Source organism: Dermacentor albipictus, chromosome 1 (genome assembly GCF_038994185.2).
Source record: "Dermacentor albipictus isolate Rhodes 1998 colony chromosome 1, USDA_Dalb.pri_finalv2, whole genome shotgun sequence".
In the NCBI taxonomy this organism is placed as follows: domain Eukaryota; kingdom Metazoa; phylum Arthropoda; class Arachnida; order Ixodida; family Ixodidae; genus Dermacentor; species Dermacentor albipictus.
In genome coordinates, this window is record NC_091821.1 from 282,900,676 (window position 1) to 282,919,592 (window position 18,917).

Below are 18,917 nucleotides of genomic sequence, written 5' to 3' on the forward strand. Positions count from 1 at the left end.
ACTGCCAACTGGAAGTTTATTTGAAAATCACCGGACATTTATAGCTTCATCAGCTATAAATGCTTGCCTTGTTGGGAAAAGAAATAGCATTTTTGGAAGAAAGATTAAAATGATGATTTGCAGATGTTTTGTGAATGATGTGCGCATGCCTATGCTGATGAAGCTATAAATGTCCGGTGATTTTCAAATAAACTTCCAGTTGGCAGTCAGCGCTTGTCTGTGGTATTTGTGTCCTTGTGTCCTTGGCTTTTTCGCGCTGTTTCACCTCAGTTCTAAGATGATGCTTCATGCGCCTTGTGCTGCTCTGTCTCATTTGGAATGGGCAGTTATATGGCATTTTATACCCGTACCATGCAGGCAGTGACATTAAATTGCTAATGCCTTAATGTGTAATGCGAAGACATGGGCTCTATTCCACCTGCGGCCAGTTGTTTTTTTATCCACTTTCATTTCCATTACTTCATCATTTCTTTAACTCAATCAGTAAGTACAAGTAGTTTCCCCTATGTCGTCCTGGGGGTCTTTGTTTGTTTCCTTCTTATGTTATGATTAATAAAAATCGGGCCCCTCAGTTCCCTTTCTTCTCGTTCATTACATTACGAGGGTCCCGAATCTAGCAACATTGATGCCTTCAGGTAGCTTGTGTGGGTTTATTAACTAAGTGCCGTCACCCAAATAGATCAGGAACTCATGATGCCTGCAGCACAAAGGATGTTCCACATTCGCCGCCAATGTTTGTGAGTGGTGGCGCTGGCTAATACTCCCGGGTAATCTAGTAGTACAACACTAATACCCCAGAAAGTGGGTGGGAAAACGACGCCGTCGTAGCTACATTGGTTAGAGCATCGCACACACAATGTGAAAACATGGGTTCGTATCTCACCTACGGCCAGTTGTTTTTCATACAATTTCATTTCCATTAGTTTAAAATTTCTTTAACTCAATCATTAAGTACCAGGGTGTCTACCAACCGGGAAAACCGGGAAAACCGGGAAAACCGGGAATTCTCAGGGATTTTGAGTAGTCTGGAAAAAGTCAGGGAAAACTCAGGGAATTTAGGCCTCTATCAGGGAAAATTAGCGGCAATTTTATTGAAAAGGTCGAAAGTCGCGGTAATGCTGGCTCGAGCAACAGACCGGAATCGTAATGAATCGTCTTTGACGCCCTGTCGTCGGCTGGAGGAGTTGCCAGTGTGCACTCAACGACCGACTTTCCGGATTCCCGATAATTTGGATGGCTTCGCGGCACCGCCACGTACCCCATAGATTCAACGTATCAGAACGTGTGAAATTTCGGACGCAAGAACTCTTCGCCCTCCGATTTTCCGGACGTTTTGCCCTGACCGCAGGTCCGAAACGGCAATAATCAAAGGCACCACCGCCACCATTTTGATTACTTCGCCACCTCGACCGGCACTCTCGCACACGGATCCGCTGGCAGCCGTTGCCACCACTGCGGCAACGCTAGGCCTAGCTGCTTCGACGTTCGCTATGAAGCTTCTTGTCATTGGGTGCCGAGTTATTTATTGAAAGAATTAGCTGCTGTCAGCAATGGCACAGACTCCGCCTTTGGGTTCCTCGCTATTGGCTTAGAAACTTAGAAAACACGGCGCGTTGCATAATGCTGGTTCCCGAAAGTTAGCTTCGCGTTTGTGCAGAAATGTTACATGGTGAAGCATACGCAAAAGTATTGCAGTGAAGCATAACAAGCGCATGCACATGCACCCGGTATTTCCTGTCACAGTACGTGCGCCAATATGCCTAATATGTGTACCGACATGTCTTCAGAGCGTTTTCGAACGTGCCTGCGGCGGTTTGAGGCCCTAAGGGCAGTAAAGGACACGATCTTTTTTTTTTCCAACTGGCCGATTTTTCGAACATTTTCGCGACCCCTAGGGAGTTCTAAAAATCGGCTGTGGACTGTGCAACCGACCAAGATGCTTCAAACGGTCCTTGAGGCGAACGAGTGGCAGAAGGAGGACAAGAACAGAAATGATGTACGCATTGAGGAATAAATGGGAAAGGAAGCTTGCTGTCGCCGTTTTGAAGGAGCTTGAGCTCAAAAAACAAAGTTTTGGCTGATGCCGAGATGCAGGTGTCCCTCATCCAAACCAAAATAAACTCGTTAAAGCAGTGAAACACAACAGTCAGGCGTCGTGCTTGGGCTGAGAGTACGTCAGGACAGTTGAGGTTGACTTACGAGTGGTTGAGAGAGAATCTCAATTGTGACAGAGTTTGGGCCTCATACCACTGAGCTTGCTATCAGTTGATAGAAATAGCTCATATTCGAATATATTTGCCTCTATGTGCATCTCCTTTTTATTCGTATTTGTGAATGTCCGAATTCATTTGCAATTTTATTTCGAAGACACTTTATTTGCTGTGCATTTTACTAACCCCTGCCTTGTATTCTCTTTTTCAATAAACACCACTCCTTAGTATTCAAATTGAATGAAGTCGCTTTGTTATATTTTTCATGTGCTTACTCGAGAGTGACAGAATCAGGCGATATGTTCTCAGCCCGTCTTGACATAAAACATAGTTCTGCATCACTCAGGGAAATGTGCAAAGTCACTCAGGGAAAACCTGGAAAACTCAGGGAATTTGGAAATGTCAACTTGGTAGACACCCTGAGTACAAGTAGTTTTCCCTATGTTCTCCTTGGTGTCTTTGTTTGTTGGATTTGAAGTTTTGCATAAATCGGCCATTTTATGACCTCTTAATTTCCTGATTTTTTTTTTTACATTTCATGTGATACAAATTCTTTTGCCATCATTGAAATTCTACTGTAGTTGTTTGTTTTATTTCTAAGGGAGGTGGCCACTTCATCAGCGAATAAAACTTTGAATGTATTTACAGTCGAACACGGATATATCGAACTCGAAGGGGATCGCGAATTAATTCGATATATCAAAAATTCGATATAAAAAATACAGGCCCAGAGAATTTACTTGTGGCGGACGATGACCTACCGATCAGCGCATTCAAGAATGACAACTATTTCCGCACACACGACGCAACGTAATGCTTTATTTGCGTGAAAAAAAAAAATCGCTTATGTTGGTCTGCTTCTTCGCCTTGCAAATGAAATTAAAGACACCAACCTCGATCTTATCGAGGCGTTTCAGGTGCGAAAGCCCGGTTCCTTCCATGTCGCCGCAACAACGGCGAATCAAGCTGAACGCTGCCGCCACTTCAGCGGCGGAGTACGAGCGTGTAGCCGCGCCCTCGTCCAGACGATCTTCGTCGCCACTCGAGCTGTCAGCCTGGTTCCCTCCGACTGCAGCTACAATATCCTCGTCGGCGAGGCTCGCAACAGCCTGAACATTGCTGTCAACGTTCACATAATCGTCAGCAGACACTTCGGCTGGAACGGCAGCCGGGAAAAGGGACGACAACTCGCGAAACGCGTCGTCCATGCACTCGTCGCCGTCGCCGTCGCCGTCTTCGCAGGTTTCAGGAAGTTTGGCTGTCACGAGGCCTGTCTCCGGAAGCAGTTGGCCACAGTATCCTGCTTCACATCTCTCCAGGCGCCCGTCATCATTTGAATGGCCCCCAGCAGGTCAACCTTAAGCTCGGTGCCCATGTGGAGGTTCACCAAAAGCCTATCAATGAGTCGCCTCCTGTAGCCGACTTTGAACGACTTAATGATGCCCTGGTCGAGCGGCTGCAACTTTGCTGTCGTGTTCGCCGGCAGAACCTTGAGCGCGATGTTTTCGAGCTTGCAGGTGGTGTGATGGGCCGAGCAGTTATCGACGAGGAGGCAAGCGTGACGCCCCGATTTGCCCAGTTCGGCGTCCCACGCTTGCAGCCATTCTGTGAACAGATGACGCGTCATCCACGCCTTCTTATTGAAGGCGTAGCGAACGGGGAGCTGCTTACAGTTTTTGAAGCAGCGCGGTGCCCTTGGTTTGCCAATCACAAAGGGCTGGAGCTTTTGAGAGCCATCCATGTTAGCAGCGAGCAGAACGCTCACGCGGACTTTGCTCATCGTGCCCCCGTGACACGTGCTGCCCCGGACGTCGAGCGTCTTGCTGGGCAGCATCTGCCAAAACAACCCGGTCTCGTCGGCGTTGAAGATTTCCGCGGATGAAAACTTCGTGCAAATTTCCGGCCATTCCTTCGAAATCCACTGCTGGATATCCTGGCTGATGACGGTTCTGCTTTCCCCAGAAATGGTTTTGCCAACTATCTTATGGCGGTTCTTAAACCTGTGCAGCCACCCTGTGTTGTCGGCGAAGTTGTCATCACCGAGTGCAGCGGCAAACCATTTGGCTTTAGCCATTAGCATTGGGCCATCCACCGGAATGTTCTTAGCCCGCACCTCTAAAAACCACGCATAGAGGGCCTTTTCAACTTTCTCGTGGGCAGGAGCGCGCACACGACAAGCTCCCGACGTTCGTAACTCCGCCGCTTTTGACTTTATGTCCGCCTTGTTTTTTAACAAGGTGCTTAGAGTGCTCCGAGGAATCCCGAAGTCGTCTGCCACCGTCGCACTTTTCTCGCCCGCCTCAACACGCTGAATGGCTTTCAGCTTTGTCGCAAAGTCCAGGTTCTTGCGCTTCTTGAGGCTGCTTGTGCTTGCTGCGGCCATTGCTTCCGCGTCAGCTCACCACGATCCAGTCACACGTGTCGTGAGACGCATGCAAAACAATAATGAACACGAAACACAAGAATGCGCACAAAACACAAGAATTCACGTGCGCAGCCACCGCCAACAAAGCGCTCACGATGGCCACCTCCGATGGCGACAGTGACGTACGAAAGGCACGAGCTGTGGTTGGCTGAGCAAAACTCGTGAAAAAGCAACAAGAAAAAAAAGGCAAAAGGAGGAGGCCACCGCCGCCTTTGTTCCTGGCTACCTTTTCCGAGCCGATCACTATGGTTACGCGGGGGAAGGATGAGAGACATTGGGAGAGAGAAAAATAAAAGCAGTTCCGCAAGCAGGGTGTTGCCGCAGGTCGGAGAGCGTGCGCAGCGGGAGTACTGTCTGAGCCTCCCTCCCTCTCCCTCTCACATTTTCCGAGCCTTTCGGGGGAGTCGCGGAGCACGCGGGTGTAGCGAGTGCCGAGATCGCGCGGCGTTCTATATATCCAATGGCGGGTAAATTATTGTTCGATATAAACGTACGAATTTCTATACTTTTACACAGAATTTTCAAGGGGATAATTTACGAGTTCGATACAGAGAATAATTCGATATATGTGGGTTCGATATATCCGTGTTCGACTGTATTACAGTCAGGGTTGCTTCTTTACAAAATTGGCATGCAGCAAAGCTGGATCCTAGGAAAACGTTTGGTCACTCTTATGTTCACTTTCTACAAAATTTTGTACATTGTGCTGGTAGCTTGGTGATAACCTTAGCATCATAACTACATGCGAAGTTTTACCTACTGGTTTATGCCGGTGGCATATTAATAGCTGATTTCTTCATCCATTACTGATGCCGCGTAACTTCTAGGTGAAAGAATCTTCATGAATGAGGGCACCTCATCACGACTGCGACTAAAATTCGAAATTATTTTCAGCCTTTGTGGAGATTTGTTTGCAAAAGCCCAAGCAAGGAATATCTTCCTTCCCAACAAAAAAGAACAAAACATTTTATTCGACACAAAAAAGTTATTCATTACCTTAGTCTCGCTTTGATAGGATGTCTTGCATAACCATTACTATGTACTCTCTAAATTGCACCCAATCTGCCTAGTGTCCTAAATATAGGACTCCGCTTTTTGAAATGTCGTGACAAAGTTTTAAACACACAACATACATGTCCTGTTGTAGATGTATTTTGTGCTTTATGAACAGGTACAGTCAAACGCGTTTATAACAAAGGGCTAGAAACCTCCAAAATCCTTTGTTATGCCGGTCACTTTGTTGTAAAGGTTGCGTACCGTACCAGTCACAGTAGAGCAGGCGAAATATGTTGAACAAACAGGGGTGGGACTCCTGCGCCAATTGCGCCATTTTGTCACAAATGCCAATTCCTGTGCCAAACTGCGCCATACACAGAAAATTGGACGAAATTGTGTCACATTGGGCCAGAACAGTTTCAGTATGTGTACTCCGGCAGTAGCCGCAAACAGCGAGCGGATTCTTTTTCCAAAAAAGTGTGCAGCGGTTCCCATTCCACACACCGCACAACAGCGCCTCCCGCACAGCTTCTCGTAATTTTTTTTTGCTTCCGGTAAGTGGCCGGCGTGCACGCAGCCACTCCCGGTTGTCGTCACTGCAGTCGAAACGGCCAGCGCCGCTGTATTTAAACTTCAGGGTGGCTACCAACCAGGAAAACTGGGAATGTTCAGGGATTTTGAATAGTCTGAAAATATTCTGGAAATATTCGTGGAATTTGTGCTTCTATCAGGGAAAATTAGTTGTAAATTTATTGAAAGGGAACGAAAGTCGCGCTAATGCTGGCTCAAGTAACAGAGAGGAATTGTAACGTATCGTCTTTGACGGCGTGTCGTCGGCTGGAAGAGTTGCCAGTGTACAGTCAATGACCTTTCTTCCGGACACCCGATTTCAGGATATGCCGATAATTCAGGCAGCTTCGCTGCATCACGTGGACCCCATAGAGTCAATGTATAAAAAATGTCTGAAATTTTGCTCGCAAGAACCCTTGGCCATCTCATTTTCCGAACGCTTTGCCTTGATTGCAAGTCTAAAACGACATTAATCAAAGCCATTGTCGCCACCATTTTATCTCACCGCCTTGAACTGGCGCTGTTGCAAGCAAATCCGCTGGCAGCCAGCGGTACAGTGTACTAGAAGGGGGCAGTGGGCTTATTCGCCGGCGAAGGCAATGCGGTGCAGTAGCTCCGCGAACGTCGACAATATCTGCTTCTCCAATAGTCCGAGCGGCGGCGCAGCGCCCCATTATACACCCGAGCACATCAGCCCAAGTTGCTTGGCTGCGTTGGTTTGTTATGGGCGATGTCGTGTGGGCTTTAAATGCGTTAGTATTTCTATGCTTGCCCTGTGAGAAACTTGCCCGTCACGTAAGACACTGAATGGCTCATAGGCGCGTAAGCAAGCAAAAGAATGCAATGGCTCATACCCATGTAAGGAAGAGGCTTACATGCTCAGCAAAGTAAAGCAAACAGTCCATACATTTATTGAAGTCACCCATACAACGTACACAGCAGCGTGCGTTTCAATAAAAAACAAGCTCAATACAAGCATCCGAACCATCAATAAAGCACAGGGTATCTATTAACTAGGAAAACCGGGAATTTCACGGATTTTCAATAGTCTGCATATACTCAGGGAAAACTCAGGGAATTTGCACTTCTATCAGGGAAAATTAGCTGTAATTTTATTGAAAGGGAATGAAAGTCTCAGTCATTCTGGCTCGCGTAACAGAGAGGGATCGTAACGAGTCGGTTTTTGACACCGTGTCGTTGGCTGGAGGACTTGCCAGTGTACAGTCAATGGCCGACTTTCCAGATGCCCGATGGCTCCGTGGCACCATCACGTACTCCATGGAGTGTTTAAAAACGTCTGAAGAGCCCTTCGCCGTACGATTTTCCGGACTTCTTGCCGTGACCACAGGTCCGATACAGCATTAATCAAAGCCACCACTGCTGCTGTTTTGATTACCTCGCCGCTGTGGTTAACGCTAGGCCTAGCTGCTTCAACGTTCATTACTAAGCTTCTTCCCGTTCGGCGCCATCTTTTTCATTGAAATAATTCACCACTGTAAGCAATAGTACCGACTCTGTCTTTGTGGTTGCTCGCGATTGGCTTTGAAACTGGGAAAGTATGGCGCGATGCATAATGCCAGTTCCCAAAAGTCACCTTTGCCTCAGTACAAAAGTGTTACGCAGCGAAGCATAATAATGGGGGCAGGGGCAATTGTCATAGAACACGGTATCTATTCCTTAATGATACATGTGTCCATCTGGCATCTCCTGTCACAGTACGGGCACCAATATGCCTAATAAGCATGCTGGTAGGCCTTTTCAGATGTGCCTGTGGAGATTTTAGCCTTTAATGGCAGTAAAAGACATGCATTCATTTTTTTCTGACTGTCCAATTTTACGGATGTTTTCGCGGCCCTTAGGGAGTCCGAAAAATTGGATGGTGACTATACAGCTGATGAAGAGGATGCTTCAAATGGTCCGTGGGGTGAACGCGCGGGGGGAAAGAGGACAAGAACAGAAAGGATCGACGCATTGTGTTTGAGTGGGAAAGGAAGCGTGCTGCCACTTGTTCGAAGGAGCTTGAGCTTAAAGAACAGTGTTGGCTGACGCCGAACTGCACGTGTCCTTCAACCAAACCAAAATAGATTCTTTAAATCAGTGAAACACAACAATGAGGCATAGTGCGCAGTCTGAGAGTATGTCAGGACAGTTGATGTTGACTTTCCAGCTACTCAGAGAGAATTTGACTTCTGACAAAGTTCAGGCCTCATACCTGTGAGTTTGCCATCAGTTGATGGAAATAGCTCATACTATGCGAAAATATTTTCTTCTATGTGCATCTCCTTTTTATTTGTATTGTGAGCATTACATCACTCCTTCATCTTTTTCATCTGTATATATTCATCCTCATGGCCAGCGCCATCTTCTTCAGTGCACGGCCTGCTAAATAAACCGTCGAGGTTTAACAGCTGTCTGGCAGATGGTGGAGGCTGCTCTCGATCTCTTAGTCCTCTACGACTTCGAGTTTCCCTGAAGCTTCGTTCAGGTCACTGCTTGCCCCGCTCTTCCACCACCATGTCCCAAGAAGATCCACCAGGAGCCTCCGGTGTCACCATCACTGCCCCACTGGCCGTTCCTTCATGGGCCGTCAGCACACGGCAGCACGATCGCACCATGTTTGCTGGCCTTTGTAGTGACGCCATTGACGACTGCCTGGGCAATTATGACCGCGTTAGTGAGTCTAACCGGTGCAATGATTTTCACAAGCTTTGCAACGTCGCGTTCTACCTGACTGACGTTACCAGGACTCAGTTTTTTAACCACGAATGCACCTTGCCTGGCTGGGCGGCATTGAAACACCAGCTTCGGCAGATTTTCCGCGCTCCCAACGTTCGCTCTGAAGTTGCCAAGAAAAAGCTTGATGGAAGCATGCAACTTCCCGCAGAAACATACACCTCTTGTATCGAGGACATCCTCGCCCCTTGTCACTGTGTTGATGTCACCATGGCGGAATCTGATCGTGTTCGTCATATCCTAAAGGACATTGCCCACGTCGTGTTCAACGCACTGGCGATCAAGAATCCAAATACCGTTAACGGTGTGATTGCGACTTGCCAACACCTTGACGCACTGCAGGCCATCCGTTTACAACCTGTCGCCTGTGAAACGCCTCCTTCCTCGGCTATGGACCTGCGTATGCTGATTCGGACTCTCATACGTGAAGAGCTCCAAGCGTGTTGCCTGCTAAGTCCTCCATTTCTTCAGATTCAACCTTCTGTTCCTGGCCTGCGTGACATCATCAAAGAGGAGCTGTCCTCCATGACGTGCGCTGTGAGCTGTGGCTTTCCTTCACTGTCGACCTCATATGCTCAGGTTGCGGCTGTGCAACCAGCGTTCGTTGAGACAGCGCCTGTTGCTCCTGCTACTGCTCCCAACCATCTGGTGACTCTAGCACCCTGTCCGCCTGCCACAGTATTTTACACTAGCCAGCCTTCGTCCCACCCCATTTGTTATTATTGCCGTATTCGCTGGCACATATAGCGTTTTTGTTGAAGATGACAACAGGATGAACGCCATGGCTACGATGCTTATGAGAGAGACCCGTTGCTTCCTCCGAGTCCCTACGAGCACAGGCTTTCCTCACGCTCATTTTCTCCAACTCCCGAAGCGGCTCGTAACTACCGTCGAGGGCGCCGCTGCTCGCCCTGCCCTCTGCGACGCTCGACATCACCCCTGCAACCAGCCAGCCGCAATCCTGACTACCCATTGTAAAACTAGATGGTGCAATTTTTGGAGGGAAAGCTGCATGGCTTGCACAGACTACAATTCCTCCAGCATGCATGGCCAATACTTTATTCGTGTGTGTAGAAGGTGTACCAGTTCCAGCATTGATTGATACGGGAGCAGATATTTCTATTATTCACGCTGACTTGTGCTCTCGTCTACGCAAAGTTACTACACCTTACAATGGAGCTCTTCCACGTGGTGCAAATAATGTTGTGATTCGGCCATCAGTGCAATGCACCGTTCGAGTTTCGATTGACGGGCTACGCCACCATATCCCGTTTGCACTGTTGACTTCCTGTGCTCACGTGCCTATACTGGCGGGGACTTCCTCTCTTCGGCATCTGCTTTCACCTCGTGCCGTCAATGCCTCGTTAACTTGACAGAGACTGACAATTCTGACGATGTGTACATACCGCGCCTTCACTTACAAACTGCTGATGATTGTATAGTGCCACCTGGCCGCGAACAACTTGTTGTAGTTCACTCTGACATCACCAATGGTGACGTTTTGGTTGTACCGTCAGCCCGTTGCCTATCCCAAGGGATTACTCTGGCATCCAGCCTAGTTTGCTTCACCAACGGCATGGCCACTTTGGCTGTACTCAACACAACCACTGAGCTAGTACTGCTTTCGAAAGGTGTTGTTGTCATGTGCGTCTTGGACACTCGGCATGTCCCTGTCCTCACCTCGACTACTGCTGTTTCACAACCACCCACAGCTATAGATGCAGTCCCTGCTTCTGTTCTTGCTATTGCCATCAGCACTGATCTAACACCACAGCAGACGAAAGAGTTACTGGTGTTGTTATCCAAGCATAAATACTCCTTCAACATGCACTTTCCTCTTCTGGGACAGACTTGTGACGGCTCATCGCATACACCCAGATGAAACTTCCATCGTGCGCCGTCGGCCATATCAGGTTTCTTCCATCGAACGCCAGATCATCGATACCCATGCTGCCGACATGCTGAAATGAAGCATAATCCACCCTTCCTCAAGCCCTTGGTCGTCAGCTGTCGTTTTAGTGCATAAAAAGATGGCTCAGTGCGATATTGCGTAGACTACTGTGCCTTGAACAAAATAACTCGCAAAGATGTATATCTACTGCCCCGAATTGATGATGCGTTAGATTCATTACAAGGAGTGGAGTATTTCTGCAGCCTTGATGTATGCTCTGGATACTGGCAGATCCCCATGCACGAAGCAAACAAGGAAAAAGCTGTCTTTGCGAATTTAACGCAGTGCCATTTGGCCTGTGTATTGCGCCCACCACATTTGAGGTGATGATTGACACCATACTATGGCGCCTAGAGTGGAAGACTTGCTTATGCTACCTTGACGTCATCGTCATATTTTTGTCGACCTTCCATCAGCAGTTGCAGCACCTCGATGATGTCTTGACATGCCTCTCGTCTACTGGCTTTCAGCTGAATACAAAAAAGTGCCACTGTGCCAGCAAAACCATTGAACTACTCGGACACCTTGTCGGCAAGGAGGTCCTTCGACCTGACCCCAATAAGATTACCGCTATCCTCCGCTTCCCCAGGCCTCGATGCGCCAAAGACTTGTGTAGCTTCCTTGGCCTTGCTTCGCATTTCCGGCGCTTCATACATAACATTGCCACCATTGCGGCACCACTCTATCAACTCCTTCCTTCTGGAGCACCCTACGTATGGTCGGACGAATGCCAAACTGCTTTTGATGCCCTCAAGTGTGCCCTCACGTCTGAACCTGTGCTTTTTCATTTCAACAATACCGCTCTCACTCTTCTACATACTGACACCAGCGGCCATGGTATCAGCGCTGTTATTTTGCAATGTCAGCAAAATTCCGAAGAACCTGTGGTTGCATGTGCAAGTTGCACGCTAACAGCTGAGAGAAAAATTATACGATTACTGAGCAAGAGTGTCTCACTGTTGTTTGGTCCGCCCAAAAATTTTGGCCTTATCTACATGGCTGCCTCTTTACGGCCGTTACTGATCAACACGACTTGTGCTGGTCGGCGACGCTAAAGAATTTAACGGGTCGTCTCGGCCATTGGATACTTTGTTTACAAGAATACGACTTCAACGCCACCTACAAGTCTGGAAAGAAACATGAGGATACTGATGCTCTCTCTCGTTGTCCCCTACCACCATCTTCAAACGCTGCTTGATTACCACCTTCCATGAGCAAACCGCAGGATGCGTCTTCTGCATTTTCTTTGCTTACAGCTCTCGACCGGCTCCCTTCCAGCCATTCTCATACGCTTGCATCTTGCCAACATAGTGACTCCTACTGCCACTCTTTTATGGAACGTATTCGCGGATCATCTTGCAAACCTTACGCTCGGCTCCATCGGCAGTTAAAAAACTTCAAGATCAAAAATTGGATGTTATACCGGTACGTGTTTAATCCCGAAGGACACCATTGGGTTCCTGTCATTCCCTGATCACTTCAGACCCAGATACTGGAGACCTTTCACGACGATCCCACTGTCGGTCACTTTGGTTTCCATAAAACCTATGAGCCAATCCACAGCCGCTTCTCTTGGCCTGGATTTGTAACCAGTGTAGCGAAATACATGCCTTCCTGTTCGCTCTGCCAACACCGCAAACGACTGACCTCACCTCCGGCTGGACTGCTCCAACCTGTGTCGTGTCCTGAAGCTCTTTCGCAGTCGTTTGTATCGACCTCTACGGACCGCTATCCTTATCCGCTGGCAGTAAATGATGAATCGTCACAGCTCTAGCCCATTTGACACGGTACACTGAAACAGATGCACTATCTTCGATATCCACAGCGAAGGTAGCAGCCCCCTTTTTTTTTTTTGAAGCCTTCTTACGACACAGAGCCCCTCATGTCCTTTTGAGTGACCACGGCAGGACTTTTCTGTCTAAACTTCTCGATAATGTTCTCCATGTGTCCAATACCATCCATAAAACGACTTCCAGCTACCACCCTCAAACTAGTGGCCTCACGGAGCACTTTCATCGCACGCTTTCTAACATGATATCAGTGTACATCAACCCTGACCACACCAATTGAAATGCCATTCTACGATTCGTCACTTTCGCATATAACACGGCTGTCCAGCGCACTACGGGGTACTCGCCCTTTTTCCTTGTGTGTGGTTGTCAACCGATCACTATCCTCGATGTTTCTTTCTTTGGTGTCCCCGTGCCTTCGTCCACATCAATGTGTGAGCAGTTCATTTCGCGCATTGCCTGGTGTCGCCAACGTGCCCGCCTAAACACCGATGCCAGTCAACAAGATCGTAAAACTCGCTATGATGCATCCCATTGTGTTGTTTCCTTCCACCCTGGAGACGAAGTGTTACTGTGGACCCCAGTTTGCGCTCCTGGCTTATGCAAGAAATTTGAATCCCATTTTATCGGGCCCTACACTGTTCAGGAACAGACTTCGCCAGTTAACTATCGTGTCATTCCCATTGTTCTGCCTTTGGACGGTCGCTGCCATGCCACCGAGACTGTGCATGTTTCGTGTTTAAAGCCTTTCATACTGCTTTTGCTGCCATAACCAGCGGCCAGGTTGGCCGCCTCCACATGCGGGGGAAATTGTTTGAGCACTATATTACTCCTTCATCTTCTTCATCTGTACCGTATTTACACGAATGTAAGTTGACTCAAATGTAAGTGGACTTGAAAGTAAGTCGACCCCCCCATATCACATGTGGCAGGAAAAAAAAAACATAGAGCATACCTAAGGACGCATTTGACAACGAAAATTTATTAGTAGCTGGCATGGTTACTGGACTGCTTGTCTTCACTTGTGCCATCATCCCCACTAGTGCTGCCATCGTCATCGCTGCTGCGGACCCGCAGTGCGTCGTCATCCAGTGAAATTCCACATTTGGCAAATGACTGCACCACGACATTTAGTAGAACAGCAGCCCATGCCGAACAGCAGCCCAGCTAGTCAAGTCGAACGCGTCAAACTAAGAGCTACAGGGAAAAATAAACACGTGAGCTGTGCCTGCTCTTTCATGAACTATCACCCCCCCGTGAGTGTTGTGTGCACTGTAAAACTCGAAAATGTTGAAAAACCCTTCCAAAAAGCAAACAAACGCATAGGATAGTGAAAAGCTACGGGTAGAGCCATAAAGCAAACTTACAATATTTACTACGTTGTAGCTCCCCTGATATCTTGTTGGTCTCGCATGTTTGGCTGTGCCATGTTTTGGTTTCGATTGTAAGTCGACCCCCCACTTCACATTTTCAAATTTTAAAAAACCCCTCTCTTCTGTTTGCTTTTTGAATAAAATAGGCGGTTTCCTGTTTGAATAAAATAGACACTACTCCTTACTATTCAACCTGGATTAAGTCATATTTAAAAAAAAAATCATTATTTAACGTGCTTACTTGAGAGTGACAGCATCGACCTACATGGTGTCAGCCCGTCTGGACATAAAACACAGTTCTTTGTCACTCAGAGAATTTTGTAGAGGCACTCAGGGAAACTCCCTGGAAAGCTCAAGGAGTTTAGAAATGTCAATTTGGTAGACACCCTGTTAAAGTGTGCTGGAGCATGGTTGAGTGAGCCGAATGGTGCGGCACTCCCTTGCTGAGGTGCAGACAACAAAAAGTAGACTTAGGGCGCTACGAGCAAACTAAAACCTTTTTTAACTGTTTTTCCCTCACGTCCAACGCTTCATTATCTTGTTGCCACCGTGGCCTTTCTGGTTTTGCTGTTGTACCATCGTTGTGAATAGGAACACGTACTGTAACGAACTCCTTTTATGTGTAAAAACAGTCTGCAGATTTTTTTGACATGCCCAATAATTTGACGCCTTTGCGGAGCCGCCACGTACCCCATTGAGTGAATGTATAAGAACGACCGGAATTTCGGATGCAAAACATTTCATCATCTAATTTTCCCAACTTTTTTGCCATGACTACTGCCATTCTGATTATATCACAGCCTCTAACCTACGTTCTTCCACGGTGATTCGCTGGCAACCACCACCGTGGGAACGCTAGACACAGCTGCTTCGGATGTGTGCTGCCAAGTTTCTCATTTGTGCCGTTATTTTCATTTAAAGAATTTGCTGCTGTCAGCAATGAAGCCGACTCCACCTTTGTAATCCTGACCAATGGCCTCAAAGTGGAGAAAGCATGCCACATTGCATAATGCCACTTTCTGAAAGGCAACATCACGCAGTGTATTGTGGTGAAGCATACCAAAAATGTAAAAGGGCAACTGTCACGGGACATAGCATGTATTTCTTAATTATACCCGCAGGCACCCGCCATCTCGTGTTGAAGTACAAGCTGCGATACGCATAATAAGTGTACTGGCAGGCCTTGAGAGCTATTTCGGGTGTGCCTGTGGTGATTTGAGCTTTTCGGGTGGTAAAGCAGATGCGTTATATTTTTCATATGTTTTTGCAGACCGTAGGAGGTCCAAAATATTGGGTGTTGACTGGTAGCTAGTTTTTAAGCAAGGATTAGTGCCATGTGTACGTTTCAAAGTCTAAATTAAGTCACTGTTACAAATGTTCTCAGTTTCACCCAAAGTGAAAATGAAATAACGCATTGACGTAGTCTCGGAATGGTTTGCGTTTGAATTTATTTTGATAGTGCTTTCATGTGATTATTTCCTGCGTGTAGTGAAACCACCTCATAAACCTTTACCTAGAAAGAGAATGATGAAGTATGTGGCTATATTGTCGTTCAACAAGTTGGGGCTAAATAGAACGGATTCTTTCTGATCTGTTTTCGCCAATATGTAATGTCCGCATAATTTTGGCTTCACGCTTAGTGTGAGCTCTATGCCACCTTTGTCAACCGGATAAGTAGCGACATCCGGACACTCCCAGATGGCCTTCGTGAAGTAGCCTCAGCACTTCATTTTGCAATGAAGATGGTATAACGACATGGCTGCCGTGTAGCACGCAGCTTCCTTCCACACTCATTTCACTCATATGCTTATTATAGGTCTTTCCTTGACAGCCGAGCCCGAGCCTGTCACCACTCTACAACGCTTCCCTGACTTTTGCCAGTACTGGGTCCCTAGCAGTAACTTGTGCCATGAGGCAGGATGACAGCACATGGGGGTAAATCTTTTGGAGCATAAATACTTCGACTGCACCACTTACGGCGAATTCTTCAGTCTGTAGTGGGAGACGGCTCAGTGCGTCCGCATCTTCAATGCTGCTGCTGGGCCTGTAGGAGATTGTGTAGTGGTACCCAGGCAAAAGTAGAGCCCACCGAAGTACCCTCGGAGAGCAACACTCAGGAACTGGTGAGCTTACTCCCAGTAAGCCGACCAATGGCTTATGATCAGTGACGACTTTGAAGTGCCGACCCCGCAAATACATTCTGAATTTGATAACGCCAAATACTGAGCTTAGAGCCTCCTTGTCCAATTGTCTGCAGTTTCTTTCAGCTGCGACAAAAATTTGCAATGCTAAAGCAACTGGACGTTCTTCCCCAGAAAGTTCTCGTTGCGCCAGGAGCGTGCCGAGACCATATGGTGATGCGTTGCAAATCAGGACTGACTGCTTTGCTAGGTCAAAGTGTGCCAAGACTGTGTTAGAGGCTAGCAGTTCCTTACTTCTTTGGAATGCCAATTGTTCTTTAGTCGTCCAGCACCAGGGAGACCCCGCTACCAGTAAGCAATTTAAGGGATGCAGAACTGAGGATATGTTAGGTGTAAACCTTCTGTAGTATTTATCAAAGCCCAAATAACTCTTTAGCACCTTCACATTCTGGGGCACGGGAGCTGCTAGTACAGCTTCAGTCTTGGAAGAATTTGGGCGAAGGCCCCCTGTGCTGATGATGTGCCCCAGGTAGTCCACTTCAGAAATCAAGAACTTGCATTTATGGTGTCAGTCGCAGCCTCGCTGCTTTGAGGCGCTCCAGAACCAGGCACACATTCGGCCAGTGGTCAGCGTCATCTGTACCAGTTACAAGAATATCATCAAAGTATACAGTCACATGATTTAAATCATGTAGAAGGTTCTTCATTTCTCTCTGAAATATGGCTGGCGCTGATTAGACTTGAAAAGGTAGCTGTGTAAATTGGTATAAACCCTTTGGGGTGTGCTGATTGTGACATACTTGAGAGCATCTGGGTGCAGCTCAACCTGTTGGTATGCATCTCGCAAGTCAAGCTTTGTGAGCTTTATGCCTCCCGTTATTTCGGCGAACAGTTCTTCTGTGCGAGGAATCGGGTTAGTTTCCAATTCCATAACTGGATTTATCGTTGCTTTAAAGTCGCCACACAGTCGCACACGCCCATCCCGCTTCAAAACGGGAGCTATCAGAGTTGCTCATTGGGATGTTCTGACTGGTTGGTTGCTCCCCTTGCGCTCAATTCTCTGTAATTCTTCAATAATTTTATCTGGCAATGTGAACATTACCACTCGCGGCTTGAGTGACTTAGGCTTAGCATTCTCCTGTACAGTAATCTGGGCCGCAACACCACGGAATGTCTCAAGCCTTTGGCAAAAACTTCATGAAACTGGCTTACCACATCTTCCACTGATGCTACTGCGTTAACATACTCTGGTTTGGCAATGCCCAGCTGGAACTCTCGCATCCAAGTTCTGCCGAACAGTGTGGGGCACGGTCCTTTGACAAGAAACAATGGCAGTGTACTCTCTTGTTTTGCCAGCCTCACCGTTTCCGTACACTCGCCCACGACGAGCTTCTTGTTGCCGAAAAAGCTTTGTAGTTGCACTCGTGACGGTTGCAATGTTGCTTTAGGAAATAGTTCACTTAACTTCTCACCCTTTTGTCAACACACTGGCTCCTGGATCTATTTCCATTTCTAACAGGACACCATTGGCACTGACCTCTATATGCGTGGGCTCCACCCCTACCTCGTAGTGTGCCCACATATCGAACGTTTCTTGCTGCTCGTCTGGCCGCTTCTCGGGTCCTTCAGACTCGTCAATGTTGTGCACGTGCTGCATACCATGCGACTGGGTTCTTCCTGGCTGTGCATTGCCTACTTTGTAGACTCTGGCTATATGACGCTTCTTTCCGCACTTGTAGCACACGCTTTTGATGAATCTGCAGTGATATGCAGGATGATTCCCTCCACAATAGAAACAGCTATTCTACCACCTGGACGTCACAAAATTGGTAGCTGCCAGTATCAGTCCGGTAGGTTCAGCCATCTCTTGCATGCCTAAGGCTCGAGCATCTTTTCTCAGTGCCTCGATAGCAACAACTGTATTCTTTGCCGTCCCAAACTTGAAGTTAGTGGTCTCCGATAACCATGTCTCCACGGGGACATCGTTGATACCTGATAAAATCTGGTCCCAAAGCATCCTTTCGCGGAATATTCCGAAGTTGCAGTCATATACTAGTTTTTCTAATGCTGCAATAATATCACTCACTGGTTCATCTTGGGAAAACACGGGGAAGGCAAGAGATGGAAATTTAAGACGATGAGCAAAACGAGAACAATGTGAAAGCAAGAGCCAGCGTTTTGACAAGTGGACTTGTCTCTTTCAAAGTGACATATGCATTCCTCGCCACAGTATATATAGGTGGGGTTCTTCTAAAGGGGAAAGGGCGTAAGGCGGGTGGGTGCAGCAACGAGCGAAGGTGTGTTAGCGGTGAGGGTGTAGAATTGAGAATAAAGGAGTGCTGTGCACAAGGCCAGCGACATGGCCATCTGTCAATCACGTGTCAATGGCCATGTGTCAGTCTGTGTGTCAACGGCATGCACAGCAGCCCTCTATGACCTGTTTCGCTGGTGGTCGTGGGCTATCGTGGGCTATTGTGTCTCTGAAAAAGATCATAGAAAGAGCAGGAGAAACCGGTGCTCGTGAAAAAAATAAAAAATAAAATAAATAAAATAAATTATAGAAATTGAATAAATAAAAGAAAGAAAACACTAAAAAAACAAACTAAGTGTTGTTGCCTGTAGCTTGAAATTTAGCATAGCGAATAGTTCCTGAAGCTCTCTTTAAACGTTTATGCGTGATGGTGAAACATCACCATCACGTCCAACAAAAAGGTCACGAGGTTGTATT

At 47.3% G+C, this 18,917-nt stretch overlaps 1 protein-coding gene across 5 annotated transcripts in view; it reads left to right on the forward strand.

Moving 5' to 3' along the window:
- The window catches only part of SMC3 (structural maintenance of chromosomes 3), a 573,351-nt gene that overhangs the window by 332,311 nt on the left and 222,123 nt on the right, over window positions 1-18,917 (forward strand). The window lies entirely within an intron of this gene.